We start from the raw sequence: 17081 nt of genomic DNA, 5'->3' as shown, positions 1-17081 counted from the left end.
TTGTTCAGTTCTGCACTGTGTGACACTGTGCCACCGAGATCCACAGATGCCATAGAAGGGTTGCCCAAATCTGTGACACATTATTTTCATTTCAGAATTAGAAGAGAGGCCAAGAGTACTGCTTCAGTACTGGTAACACCCTACTGAACACTCCAGAACCACAGAATATGTCAAGTTGGAACCTTGCCATCTCCTGCATGCTATTCACGTGTTTGCACCCAACACAGACATGCCTGCTATTTTAGAAATAAAACATTAGGTTTGGTGGGGTTTTTAAAAGTTGTCTTTGTGGTAATGAATCTTGGTCAAGATTCAGTGTTAACACAACTTATGCAAACACCAAAGAGGAGCCCACAGAACTGCCAGTGATGAACATAACTGCATTAAGAATGATGTGGCCTTCGAGAGCATGGTAAACCAAGCCAATGCAAGCAAAACTAGTAATGGAGAAACTGCAATTAATTTTTAATTAGAGAGGGCAATGGCACTGTTTCTCTTTGTTGATCTTTCCATCAGGACAGGAAAAAGCACAATAATAAGTATATTCATGGGGTTTTAAAAGCATTCCATGTAAAAAGCAACAAAACATAATGTACATTCATTGCAGCCTGAGTGAGAAGACTATCCTGAGGGAGGCACAAGAGCTAGGCACTTGATGTGAGACACACAGTTGTTCTTTCTAAAAAGTTACCAAGTAAAGCGAAAAAAAAAAAATCAGGCATCACAGCAACTGCTTACCAGCACTACAAAAGAAACAAAATATCATGAACCTGTGTCAGGGGGTATTTAGGTTAGATACCTGGAATAAAGTCCTTCATCCTAAAGGTCTTTGGGCACTGAAACAGGATCCCCAGGGAAATGGTCACAGCACCAAGCCTGACAGAACTCAAAAAGTGTTTGGACAATGCTCTTGGACATGGCGTGACTCTTGGAGATGTCCTGTGCAGGGCCAGGAGCTGGGTTTCAATATTTCTGGTGGATCTCTTCCAGCTCAGGACTGCTCTATGATTCTATGAAAAACATAATATTTTTATATGTTTCTAACATCTGTTAAAAAATAAAAACGAAAAGAAATTATTATCTTTGATATTTTTAAGCTTTTTTCAAACAAATGAAGTGGAATATCTCAGAGTCTTACTATTCTTTTACCAATAAAGGAAGCAAACGTCAGGATTTGCAAGAGCAAAATCAGTAGATGGGCTTGTTGAAAATAATCTTCAAATAGGCACACTGAAATTGTTTGTTGCGAAGAAAAGCACTTAAGTAGTGATTTGCATAACATCAGTGATGTCTCATTTTCAGGATGTAACAAGATTTTTTTCTAGATTTCTTAAATGCATCTCTGCTGACATCGCTCTACATACCCAGATGCCACAATGGTAGAAATTGTTTACACCTAGAGGTGCTTTCATAAATTGCTTATGAAGGAAGAATCAGAAAGGTATGTGAGAAGCAAACATGAGATAATCTGTTCCTCATGACTGTTTCCCCAAACTCAATAGAAATTTGCCTAATACCAGTCATTCCTCTCTTGACACAAAAATTTCAAACTTGTCAATCTGCGTGGAAGCATCACCGTAATGCCGCGGACCTTCTGCACTTCCTAAAATATCACTGATTAAAAGAAATCTAAAAAAGAAATCTGCCTTGGGTTGAGGAGTTTAATGCCAAACTTAGCCTAAGGCACATTTCAAAGCCAAAATGTTAATCCTTGGATGGGGGATGCTGGTGTTATGTTTTTGATGTGTCTATGATCTCGTAACAAGAATATTTTCATTGTTCAAATTCCAGGTGGAATGCCCTGTTGGGGTGTCAGCTCCTGCAAGTAAATAAAATTAACACAATGGGTTGCCCATAACTTTGGTACTGCACTGACTAAAGGGTAGGGGCTATAGCTCTTATTGAATTGAGTTAATATTGTAAAAGACAATAACCAGAAAAAGAGAACCCCAAACTTTTACTACGACTTATGATAAAAGAATTCACTAATGGTCTCTGCATTCCAGATAACAAGTCTTGTATAATCTTTCTGAATTTTTCCCAAATGAAAAAGCCAGCAAAGTCCACTAGAAGCTGGCCAAATGAGCAACATATCTCATCTAGAGGGCAATTAACAATAAAATCAAAGAATATATGAACTACTAAGAGTAACTATTTCTGGAAGGGGCCCTTCACCTAGAATACGAAAGTAAAAACCAGTCACAAATTTAGAAAATGCCTTCAGATCCCCTGATAAGAAACCATAGGTATTTCAAAGGGAATTACTCCCTCTCCCTTGCTTTGTTTTTATCTTATCCCACAAGCCCCTCCCAGTCCAAGTGTACTTCTCTTCTGTGGGCTGTCAAGGTTGTCAAGAAGAGGGCCATGTGTTTTGAGAATTGCTGAAGTTCAGATGATTCATGAATTAGAGAGAGTTTAAGGTCAGAAAGAACCATTAGATCATCAAGTCTGACTTCCTACAAAATCACAGACTATAAAATTTCAGACAGTTACCTTATTATTGAACCCAAACACTTACAGCTGATTGAAGAATAAATTCTGTTTCAGCTAAAACAATTGTTTCATGACACACTTTCTTTTTTTGTACTAGATTAAAGAGCTCTCTAGAGCACCAGATATTTTCTCTCTGTGAAGGTATGCTGCAATTAAGTAATTTCTCAAACATCTTTTTGATAAGGTAAACAGACCAATGTTAAATATTTCACTGCAAGGCAATTTTCAAGCTCTTAAATCACTTTCATAATAGGTTCTGGCACCATCTCTAATTTTCAAAAAGGTTTTTTCTTTTAGATGTGGCCAGAAGAAACATCAGCTGAAATTCAGTCTGTTTACCAATGCAGTAAAAAAAGACAAATTCACATATTTGCTGACATTTGGTTGCTTGTACATCTAGCACAGTCCTTTATCTGTTGAATAGCATACTGAGTTTTCTCCTGTCAGGAAAAAAATAATAAAAAATTATAGGGGGGGTTGTGACCAAGTAGTGCAAGCAAGTATCAACAGAACTTGGCAATAACAGCAAGCCTTAACTATCTGGTCATCTTTTTGGACAGGAGACAGCAAGATACAGGCTATCCAAATATGTGCGAGTAACCATTCTTAGTACAGAAACTGAGGAAAACACTCAAAGCAAAAAATGTTTTAGATTATACTTCAACCTTCAACTCACTGGAAATGTGAGAATTGAGGGCACCTTGGTTGAAAGAAACCACAACATGAGAGAATTCCCATTTCTAAGGACGGGAAGGAAAAGGGAGGCTGGGAGAATAAAGTCAATGACAATTACAGAAAAGGACTTGGATAAATGCATTGGTGGCCAGGATCCTGTAAAAGGTAACTCGAAGGGAAGAAGAAAGAGTTCAAGAGAGATCACAGTTCCATCAAGAAGTAACATTTACAGCATAAGAGCAAACTAAGTCAATGTGGAAAAAGGCAACATCATAAGCTCTTCAAGGGCCTGCAACTTCAGGAAAGTAGAGGTCCATGAACACAAGTAGGTGAGAGAGAAAAACATGACAGTACAGGGATAAAGTCAAAAGGGCAAAAGACCAGAAAGTGAAATGTAACTTAAAAAAATTAGTAGCAAAAAAGCAATTTTTACATTCCTTAACAGTAATAGGAAAATTCAAAAAAGAGCTGATCAGGCTATTTGCAGAAGAATCAGACATATATTTTGCTCAGCCTTTAATATAAGAGACAAATACAATCTGAGCACTAAAACTAGTGACAAAAGGGACAAAAAATTAAGAGTAAAACAGGGAAACCAGATGACAAGACATGGCAATAAGTTAGTTGCTGCCAGATCAGTTCAGCCTAACCAAGCTTACTTATGTTAGGTAAAAGCACAATGTTGGCCTGTGCTGTGAAGCCAGCAGAAGAATGCCAAACTCCAGTATTTCCAATGCCTGACTGCACTCAAATTTTACTTATCTGTCATCCATGTCCACTCAAAAACAAATCAGTGAAATATTAAGGGTTTAAGTTACCTTTATTTTTAAAATTTATTCTTCACTCCAATCAAACCAGTGACTAATGTCTTTGCCCCTTATTATCATAAAAAGATACAACACCTCAATAGGTAAGACATTTAACTACATGCAAGGGACTCTAAGACAAATAATTGAAACTCCCTCACTGGAATTAGCAACTTTTCAGAACTCTAGAGAATAGATGGAGCTCCAGAAAAACCAAAAGGGAAAATTACAGTCCTTGTGATAAAAAACTGAAAAAAGAGGAGGTAAGAAATGATAAATTTCTCAATTAATTTAAGTTTCTGAAATAGTTTTAAGAAAACCAAGACCAACAAGACTTGATCTTTCTCTTTACAACAAGAAAAAAAATACCTGTCAATATAGTTTTGCCAGTACCAAAATTTGGCAAGCCAATTAAATTTCTCCATCAGTAGAAAAAATAGTTTTTTAACGGGAACGAAGCAGTGGATGACACATAAAAAGAAGAGGATGACTCATAAAAAGAAGCAAAGGAAACAAAGCCTAAATTAAACTATTTTAAGGCTAATACAAAATGTGTTCAAAATTTTGATATAGAGACTGGGAATAAAGGATGGATACTATGAATGGGGCTCAGTGGGGGTCCATCCTGGTCTGGTGTGTTTTCTTTTATAACTTGGATGGTGAAATGTCATTCATATAGAAAGTGTACTTTTAAAATTTACAGAGGATGCTAAGTTTCAGAAAGACAGAAAAACACTGGTCTTTCCTCCACAGGATACACCAAAAGTAATAGGAAGTACATTTAAAGATGTACACACATGAAAATATATTTTAAACATTTTGAGGAGCTTTTAGGAACCGTGAGTTAGTTCTGAGGTAGGGGAACTCACAATTACACCAATCCCATTTTAAAACACAAAATCACTTGACTGCATGGCATCACAGAGCAACACTAGCTCATTCCATGCACTGTGCTTAGACCTATGCTTTGAAATACATCCCATTCTCTCCCTGTCTTTGTCTTTTCAGCTCCGCTTGAAGTGAGATATAACTGAGAGCCACAGACACAGCCTGACAGGTGCCAGCTGCTCAGTTCTGACCACTCTTTGAACACTCTGTACTACCAGCTCTTGGTGAGGATTCTTGGTCATAACTGCTAGGACAGAGTGAGGCAGAACTACCACCAAAATTTCAGTACTCCTGGCATAACTAACAGGATATTTAAACTTGCTGGGATATCACCTGTGAATTTGCTTGGAACATATGGACATCTCACTCATCCCACCCACGTGGCTGAATGCAGCCTTTATGAAAGCATGCCCAGACATCAGGGCTTCAGGTTACCCTCAGCTTAGGGTGAGGGCAGTAGACACTATAGTCCCTGGTAAAACCGCTGTTCCCATCTGTATTGCCAGTCCCCTTTAAGAATGGAAAAGCCACAGGGAGGCCTCTCCAGAACCTTCCTTCTCCAGGCTGAACAGCCCCAGGTCGCTCAGCCTTTCCTCACAGCAGAGGTGTTCCATTCCTCTGGTCATTTTTGGCTGTCTTCTGGACAGGCCCACATCCCTCGTGTGTTCAGGACCCTAGAGTGGGATGCAGTACTCCAGGCGTTCCCACCAAAGCTACCAGGCATGGCCCAGATGGCTGGTGCTGCACACTGTGCAGAACAGCCTGCAAGAGTGGATACAGCTGCTGTAATTGTGCTGGAATAACCAAGCAAAATCACTGGTGTATTAGAGGCCCATGAGAAAAATGTCTGGACAATGGACTGGTGCCCATTTAATTGAGGCAGCGTAGAATACATTGAATGAAAGGTGACTATTTGCTTTTAATGCAATGAGAAGTGTATGTATTTGGCTAATACAATTAAAATTAGTAGAAAATATACTTTTCAGGAATGCACAATAGAAAATTTTAAAAATATGTTAAGCAAATACACTAGTGAAGAATTTAGTCAAGGCATCTCAGAAGACAAGAATAAATATATAAATTGACAATTTTTTTTAAAAAAAGAAGCCACTGAGGCCTAGACTTGTAATATTTGTTATTCATTTTCACTGAAGTAAAATATCAGCAAAAGCACAAAGTGAAACTAAATGGCTTCCTATTTTCTTGCATATTGAATTACAGATGCTCTTTACCTTCTAAGGTGAAATTGCTTCTTTGTATTTCCATAATCTGATTCTATCCTGATTGTCTATTTGATCTTTAACAGATCATGCTAAACAAGCAGAAGAAGAAAACATTTCTCAATGCACAAGCTGTGAAGGTATTAAAAACTACTGCTTCTGGATTTCATATCCAGAGGTTTCCTAGAAATCCTCCATCTGTCCATCATTGATGTGTATGTAGTGTGGTCAAGTTAATGCTGCTATTGAAACCTAGAATTTTGCATTTCTCAAATGAAAACAAAAATGCAAAAAAGCCCAAATATTGCATCTACAGGAGGTTTTTTGCATTTAATTTCCCAGGTTCCTTTTAGGGAAAAAAAGGGAAAAAGTCCTTAAGGCAATATAAGCACTTAATCCAACTCAAATACTAAAGAGGACATAACCTTTTAAATCATCTTAAATATTTACGATGCCATAAGCTCTTAAACTTCCTGGAATACTTAGCCTTCCTTAAAACCTCACAGTACTCAAAGTCCCCTGAGCAACGTAAGCACCTAAACTACTTCAAATCCTTTCAAAGGACACAACCTTTAAACCAACGTTGTGTCTAATTTTTAGAAATATTTGTTTCTTCGGGCACAATTCTGCCTGGTTTTGTCCACAAATCATGTAACTATTCAAGTTACTATTCACATGCCTCCGTTGACACAATGCTTCCATCAGACAGAAGGCCTATGCATGGAAGATATAAAGCACCCTGACAACACTAGGGAAGTCAATGCAAGCGATGGAAAAGATTCCCTTGGCTCTAAAGCTGGCCAGCTTCAACTTCACAGAAAGAGAAGTAATAGAAACACAAGACAGTCACCAAAGTTTTTGCAGTATCTTGTTCATACCTTTACATGATGCCTGTCAGTGACTCAAACTAGGTTGATAATATTTCCCCATTAGCTTAGGATAGCAATCAAGAAATTGCAAAAAATTGACCTTCAACAACAGCAACAAATGTGATCTCTGTGTGGGAACAAACAACAAATGGGATCTCTGTGTGCAGAAGTCCTAAGAAAAGAGCCAGAATGCAAGCCATATTTAAGAAGTACTCAGCTAATATGTTACAACTACACACTACTTCAGGACTTTAATTCTTCAGAATGGTGTCACTTCCCTATTCATTTTCTAACCCGATTTATCTTTTTAGTAAGTGTTTGGTGAACTCAACTCACTCTGTTCCTCTCCTCCATAAGCCCTTTAAGATAGGTCTGGAGTGGGAAGAAAAACATTTCGGGGTAAAGCGACCTCACACACACAAGTGTGAGAGGCAAAAATCCTTCTCTTTCCAGAATTTCCCAGTTCAGGTTTTCAATGTTTCCTATAGCCTAGGAAACAAATCATCTGTGTTCCATTTTAAGGATTTTACTTTTGATTACATGAGTGAGCAGAACATTAAGTGAAACTTGGTGCCACAATTGCTCTAAATTAATTGAGAAAAATTATCAATACTTGAGTCTTTAAATTTTTCATTTCATATGACAAGAAGTAGATCAGTCATGTTGTTTGTCCATGGGAAGCAAATAGAGATAGCTGTCTTCAGACCACACTTCAAAAAACATTTGCCAGACTTCTGTATGGCAAGCAAGGTTACTGAATCAGCAAATATTTAACAATTATTTTTATACTAATCACAAGCCATGGCAATAAAAGTGCTGTATCCATCAATGAGTAAAATATTTTAAATATGCAGCTCAACATTAACAAATTTACTGTTATGCCAACATTTCAACGTCTTGAAAATCTGTTTAGGACTGCCCCTACAGCTCTATAAGGCAATGGCTTAAGAATTTTGAAGAGTCCATGTTTATGCTGAGCCTGGTGAGCAGCTACAATGTTGTGCTAAACACTACAAAGTCCACTTTACCATTTTTTTAAATTTAATTTTTACCTTGATCGTCTTATCAATAAAATCAGTTGGTCTTAAGTATTGAATGCCCCATCCTATATTGGCAGGTCTAACTCTACTGAGAATTAATGGGTATTTCATAACTAATGCCTTTTTGTCATCCACTTGATCTCAAACTGGTTTCCCTAAATTGTTACCAAATCTTTTTCTCCCTTTCCTTGGTATCCTTCTACATATATTTACAAACAGCCTATTTCCTTACATCTCATGCTTTACATCCATAAAGCATCCAGTTCCATCCATAAGCATGAAAAATGCAGAAAATTTGCAGCTGCTTGCATAAGCATAATCATTTAAAAGATAATGCTCACATGAGTGGAAGTTTAAATTGTTAAACAGTAGGCTACAATGGAAACATATGCTGGCTTTTGATAAACATAGTAACATAGTATTTGGATTTTTAGTTTTGGCACCTGTGGCACTTCAGAAGCATCATCTTGGTAATTTACAGTGTGCTACCAAAGTAACTGCTGGCTGAGTTTGAAGAGCACAGGAACAGGGAAGTCGTTCTCTCAGCACATAATGCCATAGGAACAGAATATTGGCTGATGGGCCAAAAGCAAAGACTTTGATAGCCCAGAGCTCATAAATCTTGTTTAAATGTCCAATGAAGACCTACAGTCACATGCAAACTCACACACAACTTATTACAATACAGAAAACTATAGAAGATTACAATGAGAAGATTATCAAGTCTGGCTTCAGTATTAACTTCCATTTTTTCTCCTAACTATTGATGAACAAGGTATAACTTCACCACTGATTTTTTTTATCATATAACCATAGCAACAGGAGTTGAAAATCACAGCCCTTCACTGGTCATCTAGTTCTCCTGTTTAAGATATCTGTTCCAAGTCTCCCTTAGAAACTTGAATAAAGAAGGTGAGATCACCTTCTTTAAATGATAGTTTCAATCACATCCTTTAAATGATAGCTTCAATGGAAACAGACTAGGTGAAAACTGTTTTTCCTTCAGCACAGTTTTAAACACACAAAATGAAAATATCCCACTGGTCATAGAATTCTAGTACATGTGATTATAAGAAAACATTTTAATTACAGAACAGACCCCTACAATTACAGACTCTAACCAACTGAGCAAAAAGTGGAATTATTACATTACTCAGAGACATGAAAGGGTGGGGTTTTTTACAGACTTATTTATGACAAGGATCCCCATGGTCTTTTGTAACTAAGAAAACATCAGCATTAATAAATAGTAGAGACCAACAAAAATGGCCTTGGACAATAGAACCGCTGGAGCTGAACACGTTACACACATGTGGCATGTGCTTCAAGAGATTTCACTTTGTACTACTGCACAGGTTTGCTCCATTCTTCAAACACTTGCCCTTGTTTAGCTCCATCATCAGGAAGGTTCAATGGGAGGCTAACTCTATGATACTTTTCAAGTGCAGTCCTGATTTGAACTAAAATACTAAGAGATGCTGCAGAAGCCAATCAATGGCTTCTAAGATGGCAATCGTTCTTGTTCTAGGTATAAGACCACATTATTTTTGTTTTCCGTGGCTAATTTCTTTTGCAGTGGCAGATTTATAGATTTATATATTTTCTTTCTTTAGACAAGTATTTTCAGCCATATGCAGGAAGTCAGCTTTATAAGCCAACTCAAGAACAGGAGCAGCTCATTTGCAGACAATGAAGAGCTTTCTAATTTAGCTGTAGGGCTTCAAAATGAATTTCTCCAAAGACACAGGAGGCCTCAACTTCAAAATACCCAAAGGCTTCTATTTCATCATGAATTGTAGAGGACTCTACAGTAATGTATGCATGTTAGGGGATTAAGAATGATAAATTTCAACATGCATGCATCAAATTATTGCAAAATCAATTAAAACTTCTCTAGAAAAATTTGATCAGTCACTGATTTTTGCAGGTGAAAAATTAGAAGTACATCCTGTACTAACATATGGCTGGGGATTGCTCATATGAGTGCACAGTTTCAGATAGTCCATCTGGAGTCCATCTCCCCCATGTTTAACATTTTCATCAGAAACAAGGACTGAGAGATATTGACATCCTGGGGGAAGGCTGATGACCTTGATTCTGCTCTCAATAATGTCTCAGAAACCATTTATCGTATCTTGCAAAACTACAGGTATAAGATGCACTCTGAGAATCAAAATACCATTTAACTGCTCCACTGGAGAGCTCTTTCTCCCTAAAAGACCTGATGACAGACCATTTTTTCCCATGGGCTCAGATACCAGCTAAAACTGTGATTCTGTCTCTGTCAGAGTAAAATTAGGGGAAGGAGGTGGAGAGAAAGGGGATCAAATTTTAGGTTTATTCCACTGATGCTGCCGCCTGTCAGTAAAAGATGAAGGCCTGAAATCCCATCAGTCTGGATTTGCAGATCTGAGGATGAAGAATTAGTATTTTTCTGTTTTTGCAGAAAACTCCTTGATGTATGGCTCCATTATTGAATGTTAACAGCTTCGGTTTAAATTACAAATGAGGTCCTATTAGCATAACCCATACTTGGTTTCTATTTAAAAATATGATTTTCACCAAAATTGTGTCAGTTGAGAACCTACATGTTTTCATTTGTGGCTACAGATAAAGGAGAGAAGCAATTTTATATTTCACTAACTCATAATATGAGGTTTAGAAAGGAAAAATTTTAAAGAACACTTTTAAGGTACTATTGATATCTCCTTCAACAGGAGGGACAAGAGGTGAATGACTAGTCCTTAGGGGCAGCACTGAAGGGGCAAAACCCAAAGTGCCTTTTACAATTGTCTCTCCAAAACAATTTTCTAAATATGATTATTTTAAAAACCCTAAATTGCATAGTGGAATAACTGTTTAATTAGCTTTGGTTTCCATCATGTGTGTTTTTATCAAAACTCACTACACAGCAGATGGTTTCTGCTCTTTACTTTTCAACTATAGTGTTTGTGTCTTGCCCTTGAAAAGTTGTTTTTGTCTAATATATCTCCTACATTAGAGGTTTTAACATATAAAAATGTGCTGCTTTTCTGACATACACATGCATCAGCATATCAGAACTTGTGAAATTGTTACACTAAATGGCCAGGTTCCAACTGCACTGTTTGCACAGTGTTATCTTCTGTAGTATTACACAGCACTTCAAGCTGTACATCAGCAGAGATCCAGAAGCCTGAGCCAACTATCACTGCAAACAGCCAGGCTGTTTGGGATGATTTTGGTGTTGGAATGCTCATGCTGGAGTTACTGTTTGCCCAGACCAAGTCAACCTGTTTCTCTATGCCTTATGAGCTCCCTGTGGAAAATACTGATAACTTCCTGAATTACCTGTGTGCAGCAAAGGTACAGTAACCAACTTACCATAAAAATGAGATGGCATTTCTGCATTCAACCCACCCATCTTAGCAGAGCTTCACAGGGGGCTAAGATCATATTAATTCATTGATGTCTTCTGTAAAGTTCTGTGAAATCCTCAGATGCAGTGCATTATTAATATTATTACATGTTATGACTTATGCCCCAAAGTATGTCCCCATGCTTTGTTAGCTGTATACAAGAATCCCTTCATTACCATCTAAATGCCTCCACCTCTGAAGGGTAACAATGCAGCTGTCTGCCAATAGACAGTAATTCTTTAGAAACATCTACTGATCTTCTATGAAGAATATTCTCTTCCATTAAAAATGTATTTCCAGTTCCTGAACAGCTCAATGCCAGGGAACTGTAACTGCATGCAGGACACCAGACTCCATAAAAATGTCATTTTAGCAAAAGGCATCTGCTTAGCTGGCATCCTTATTCAGCCCATCACCCAGCTTTCACTCACTTATACCACAGGAAAGATCTCTCAAATCGAAGTAAAAAGACTCTACCTCTCACAAAGTAGAAAATGAATGAAATTGACAGAATGGCATAAAGTCCAATCAATTGATGCTCTCAACCAATTCAAATTAGATTCCAATCTGGAATCTAATCCAAAATCCTCTAGAGAAAAGAGATCTTATGTAGGCTGAAGAAATTAAGATATGCTGGCAAAAACTTTCCTTTTCTCTCTTGTTTTTCTGCAACTTGAGACAAGATGATTAACACATAGGTAGTTTTAGAACAACTATCAACACATATTTATGCTTTCTAAAAATGTCTGCAACAGTCAAAACATCTCTCCCTTTTTCCTATTTGAAACTTCAGGTTGCTTTTAAATTTTGAGTCAGAATAACAGTGTGAAAGGAACTTGATTCACTTTCTGCATGGAATGGGATTGAGCCCATGTGAAATTTTCTGTTATTAAAAAGCCCCTGCTGACTTAGATGCCTATGCTGTGGAAAATACTTGTTCTGTTAACTTTGATGCAGTCATTAATGTGTTTCTTGAACAGATACTCCTCAGGTTTCTATACTCAGATTCATTCACTGAACCCAGATATTCTCAGACTGTTGGATCTCCTCAGTTTAACCCTCAAACAGGGTCAGGACAAAGTGTCATAAAATGCACAGTTCAATAAAAATAGGCACAGTTCTTCAGTACTCAAACATCCACTATTTAGTGGCACCTTGCCTGAACTGCCCTTTTCATTTACTCAGAACTAGGGTCTTTTGGGTTTTTTGTGATAAAGCATAAAATTTCACTCAGAACTAAAAATTCTTAAAGTTGCAGAAGAATGGGAATAATACAAACATCATCCAAATAAAGTCAGACAATCTTACAAGCTTGAAAAAAAATAAAGCCTATAAAACTTGTTTCAACTACAAAGAGACAGCTTGCCAGCTTTGGTAAAGCTTTGTGTATTTACCAGCGAGAATCCTGGCCAGCAAGCACTGATGTAACAGGGTTTCTAAGGGAAATATTTTGTTCTTGTTTAGAACACATAACTTAGTGATACTGCGATACAAACATTGGTGAAAGTTATTTTGTGCAAATATTAGAAGGAGCAGACAGAGAAAGAGAAAGTAACTACAAATTACTAACATGAGGTTGTCTCCATTCTCTAAGTAGTTTCTTTAGGCCAATTTGCAACACTCTTTAAAAAAAAACTTTTAAAAAGTGCTTCCTCAGCCAAATGTATATTCCAGGAATCAGTATTTGCTGTAGTTTTAAGCTATAATGCATACATGCTGCTACTATGCAATATTGAATGTACCACTTTAAGTAACAGTGAAAAGATAGAAGCAAAATGAAATATACACCTCTAATACAAAATGTAATATTCAAAGTAAAATTATACATAAGAGAAAAATGTATACACCCCAATAGGGGTTAGTGAGTCAACTATGAGTGGAAGCACAGAAACAGTGCTTACCATGAGCAGTCCTGTGCATTTCTGAACAACAGGACAAGAATAACTGAGACCACCTTTGAAGCATATTCAACTGTTGCCCATAGTCTCATCACAGTGATGTTATAAATGTGCATAAGTCTAGGTAAGTCTAGCCCTTCCAGGTAATAATTCAAATGCATGGCAATTAGACATAAAAAGACATCTGATAATAAATTATGCCCAATTTCTATGTCATATGCCCACATTTTAGCTAAAAAGCAAATAGAGCCAGCATACTTTACTTCTAATGCCTTTTAGACACATTCAACTATTCCTTGGCAAGAAAGGGCTCCCCACATACAGCCCTTACCCAGGAGAAGTGGGACTGAGGAAGGTGCTGTGTTATTCTGGGTTAGCCAATGTAGTTGCCATTATTCAAGTACAGACAACAGTTTAAATTACTAAGGAAATCTAAAATACTTCAATACACATGGAAAACAGCATTTCATCACAGTCTCATTTAATAGAACACATTATCAAAATTAGTTGGTAGTAGAGCAAATTGATTCAAATGGAAAGCCACCTAAATTCTTGCTCTTAAATTAACTAAAAGTGCATTTTTGTCTGTTATATTAGCACCAGGTTCATTCAATCTTCTGTTGCAATCTAAAAGGCAACAATGCCAGAATCTCATGATACATTCCTTTTATTACCTTACTAGAAATTAAGTAATGACATAAACTTAAAACATTTGCTTTTCTCAACCTAGAACTCAAATATCAGAAAACACCCACAATTTATTGATACTTCATAGTTAATATTAAAATGGCATTTGAAGTTCATTGTTAATGGTTACACACAATGTTTAAGAGATAAGGAAAATGTCCTTTTAATAAGCTTGTGCATATCACCTTAACAAGAAAGAAAAAAAAATTTAAAATAATTTTGTTTACCAGTGTGAAAGCAGCATGTTTCTGTGAATGTCAGTGACAACATTTCTGCCTCTTAAGTCTCAAGTTATGTCACATGAGAAGGAATGTATCTGTCTTAATATTTAACAGGAAAGTTAAAAGTCTAAACTGGTGCCAGTCACCTTAGGTTGCTTTTATTGCGAGTGACAAGAAACAGGCATCTCTAAAGAAGGAATTGTCTTATCTAAAGACAGAAATAGAAAGAGGCTATGAGAATTCCCCCCTGGAAGTCTCCATCTCTCTTCACTGACTAAAGAAGCCTATGGTGACCAGCTCAGATTTATACCACCTATAGGTTTAGATGGCTAACATCATGGGAAATTAATCCCATTCTTGACATCCTTCTCAAACAGCATTTGGGAAAAGTAAGCATAAAATACAGAAAACCGGAATTACCATCAAGTGTAAGAATCAAAATACACTGTCCCAGACAAATTAAAAAAACAAGACCCTTTTGTGAAAATAGCAGGGGATCTGTAAATTTGAAATGTCATACAGCGTTTGATCTCCAAGGCAGGACAGACTCAGTCATTTCTAGAAGATTAAGAATATACAAGGACTATTTTCAGAATATGCTGACAAAGTAATATGCCTCTTCTGTGTATGAGTAAGCAGCAATTTTCAAAAGCTTATAATTCAGTGCAATAAGGACAGACATTCAGAGGCATGGCAAAAGACACATAACGCATTAAAGCTTCCCTTTCAAATTCCAAGTCCTTGCTCAAAAGCAAAGAAGAGGTCATAGGCCTTTTTTGACTGTTTTTCTTCCCATTTTCAGGAATGATACACCCATCTCACAGCAACATTTGCAAAGACACTCAGGCTATGGCAAAACTGTGGGCAGAACAAGTCTGCCAAATTAATCAAAGTTAAAATTCAAGAAAGCTGACATTTGAAGAGGAGAGTTCCTTGCTCCTAAGTATTTGAAAACATAATGAATCCCCTCAATCACACCTTCACAGAAGATAGAAGGGTATCTGTGAAGTCTACCTGTACATTTGCCCCGTCATTAAACATTGATACTGGCATCCTCCTTAAGTATGGACTGTCCCAGATTGGCCATTTGCAAGTATCTGACAACAGATCTTATAATGAAATTCTTAGGTCACTTTATAGGTCTCATTGATCTCTAAAAAAACTTCAGGAAGACAGCTATTTCTATTGTGAATTAATGGAGCTCACCTGCAAGAGTTTGTTTCTAGTTATGTTTTGCCTTTTTTTTTTTTCCCAAGCACAAAATGATACTAAAAATGTATTATTCTTGCCATGGATCAAGGGGAAAAGATGTTATTCTTAAACATCTAAAATCCCTATCATGTGACTGCTCACAACACGTGAAACCTGGTGCTAATTCAAAGCTAAAAGATAATTTCACAGGCTTCAATGTGATTTTCATAGTTACAGCCACAAGTCTTTAAATATAATTTAACACATTTTAGAAAGCTTGCAAATTCTGCCATATCTCATTTTTGCCAAAACTTAAGTAAAATACTAAACTGAATAACTAAATATTTCAAAATAGAAAAAAGAAATTTAAAATTGTCATAAAATAGCAGAATATTTCTGATTTTGCTTACCTATAAACACCTCCAAAATCATAGAATAGCTGAGATTGGAAGAGACCTCAGAAGTTCATTGAATCTAAACCCCTGATCAAGCAGGATCAGATGCAGCAGGCTGCTTGTCCTTTTGGGTTTTGAGTATCTCCATGGAAGGGGAATCTACAACTTCTTTGGGCAAGCCTCTCCAATGACTGACCATCCTCAAGATAAGGAAGCTTTTTTGTACTATTTTTTCAATGGAAACATTTAATAAACTGTATGCAGTTTGTACCCACTGCCTGTCATCCTGTCACCAGGTGTCAATGAGAGAAGTCTAACTCTGTCTTCTCTACATCCTCCCATCTGGTATTTACTGTGAGAATGAAATGTTACTTAGCATTTCACTGTTCAGGAGACAAGGATCTTGAGCCTAAATTAGTCCAGCCACTAACCATTGGATATCACCCAACCCACACGTCATGTTTGGCGCTACATAAAATCAGGCTACCATCTTCAGAATTCAGAAATTATGTATGCATGTATGTATTATACAGCATCATGTCTGCACAATAAATCATGCCATGACACCTGCTTACTTGCTAGCCACTTATGACCATTTACTGGTTTTGGAGACCAGAATTTTCATTTACAAAGGACACAAAAGAGAGCACTATCACAGTATGAAGTGCACAACAAAACAGTAGTTCCCCATTAGATAGTAAGTAAGGGTGCCTCACATATTTTTTAACTCTTATAAATGGCAAAGCACTAAAAATATCTATAAGGTCTAAGACTATTGCTCACCAAGGAATTTAAGCAGCAGAAACTAGCACAGCTGCTATCATGTGCTCCTGCACACTTTTGGCTGCTAATTCCCACTCACATCACCCTTTGTACCAGTGACAGCCCCTGGACAGCCATATGGGAGAAGGCTGGGATAAACCCAACTGAAAACAAAACCAAACAAATAATTGGCTATTTTCAGTCTGATCCATTCTCCAAATTTACAAACAGCTAAACATGCTGAGTGAGGGAGAATGACAATGTGGGGAGGAGAAAAGAAGCTGGCACTGCATCCTACAGGGACGTGCCAGGTTAAAGTATCCACTGAACATTTAGGCTAAAGCTAAGCAGTGAACACAAGCTACTCAGCAAGCAATGCTGCATTCCTTAGGCACTGCTTTCAGCATGAGATGGATTGGCCTCTGGAGATGCCTGCCCCTCTCCTGAGGGTAAGGACAGTCTAGAATGACTGAGATACAGCTACTTAGTTTCTATGTATCTAAATTGACCAAAATCTAGATAAGTAGAAAATGGTAGA

The 17081-nt window shown here is 37.2% G+C and overlaps 1 protein-coding gene across 10 annotated transcripts in view; it reads right to left on the bottom strand.

The window, feature by feature from the left end:
* The window catches only part of FOXP2 (forkhead box P2), a 402279-nt gene that overhangs the window by 323919 nt on the left and 61279 nt on the right, over nt 1-17081 (bottom strand). The window lies entirely within an intron of this gene.

Source organism: Melospiza melodia, chromosome 4 (assembly GCF_035770615.1).
Source record: "Melospiza melodia melodia isolate bMelMel2 chromosome 4, bMelMel2.pri, whole genome shotgun sequence".
Classification (NCBI taxonomy): domain Eukaryota; kingdom Metazoa; phylum Chordata; class Aves; order Passeriformes; family Passerellidae; genus Melospiza; species Melospiza melodia.
The sequence above is the reverse complement of the archived record's forward strand: the minus strand, read 5'-3'. Positions and strand labels throughout refer to the sequence as shown.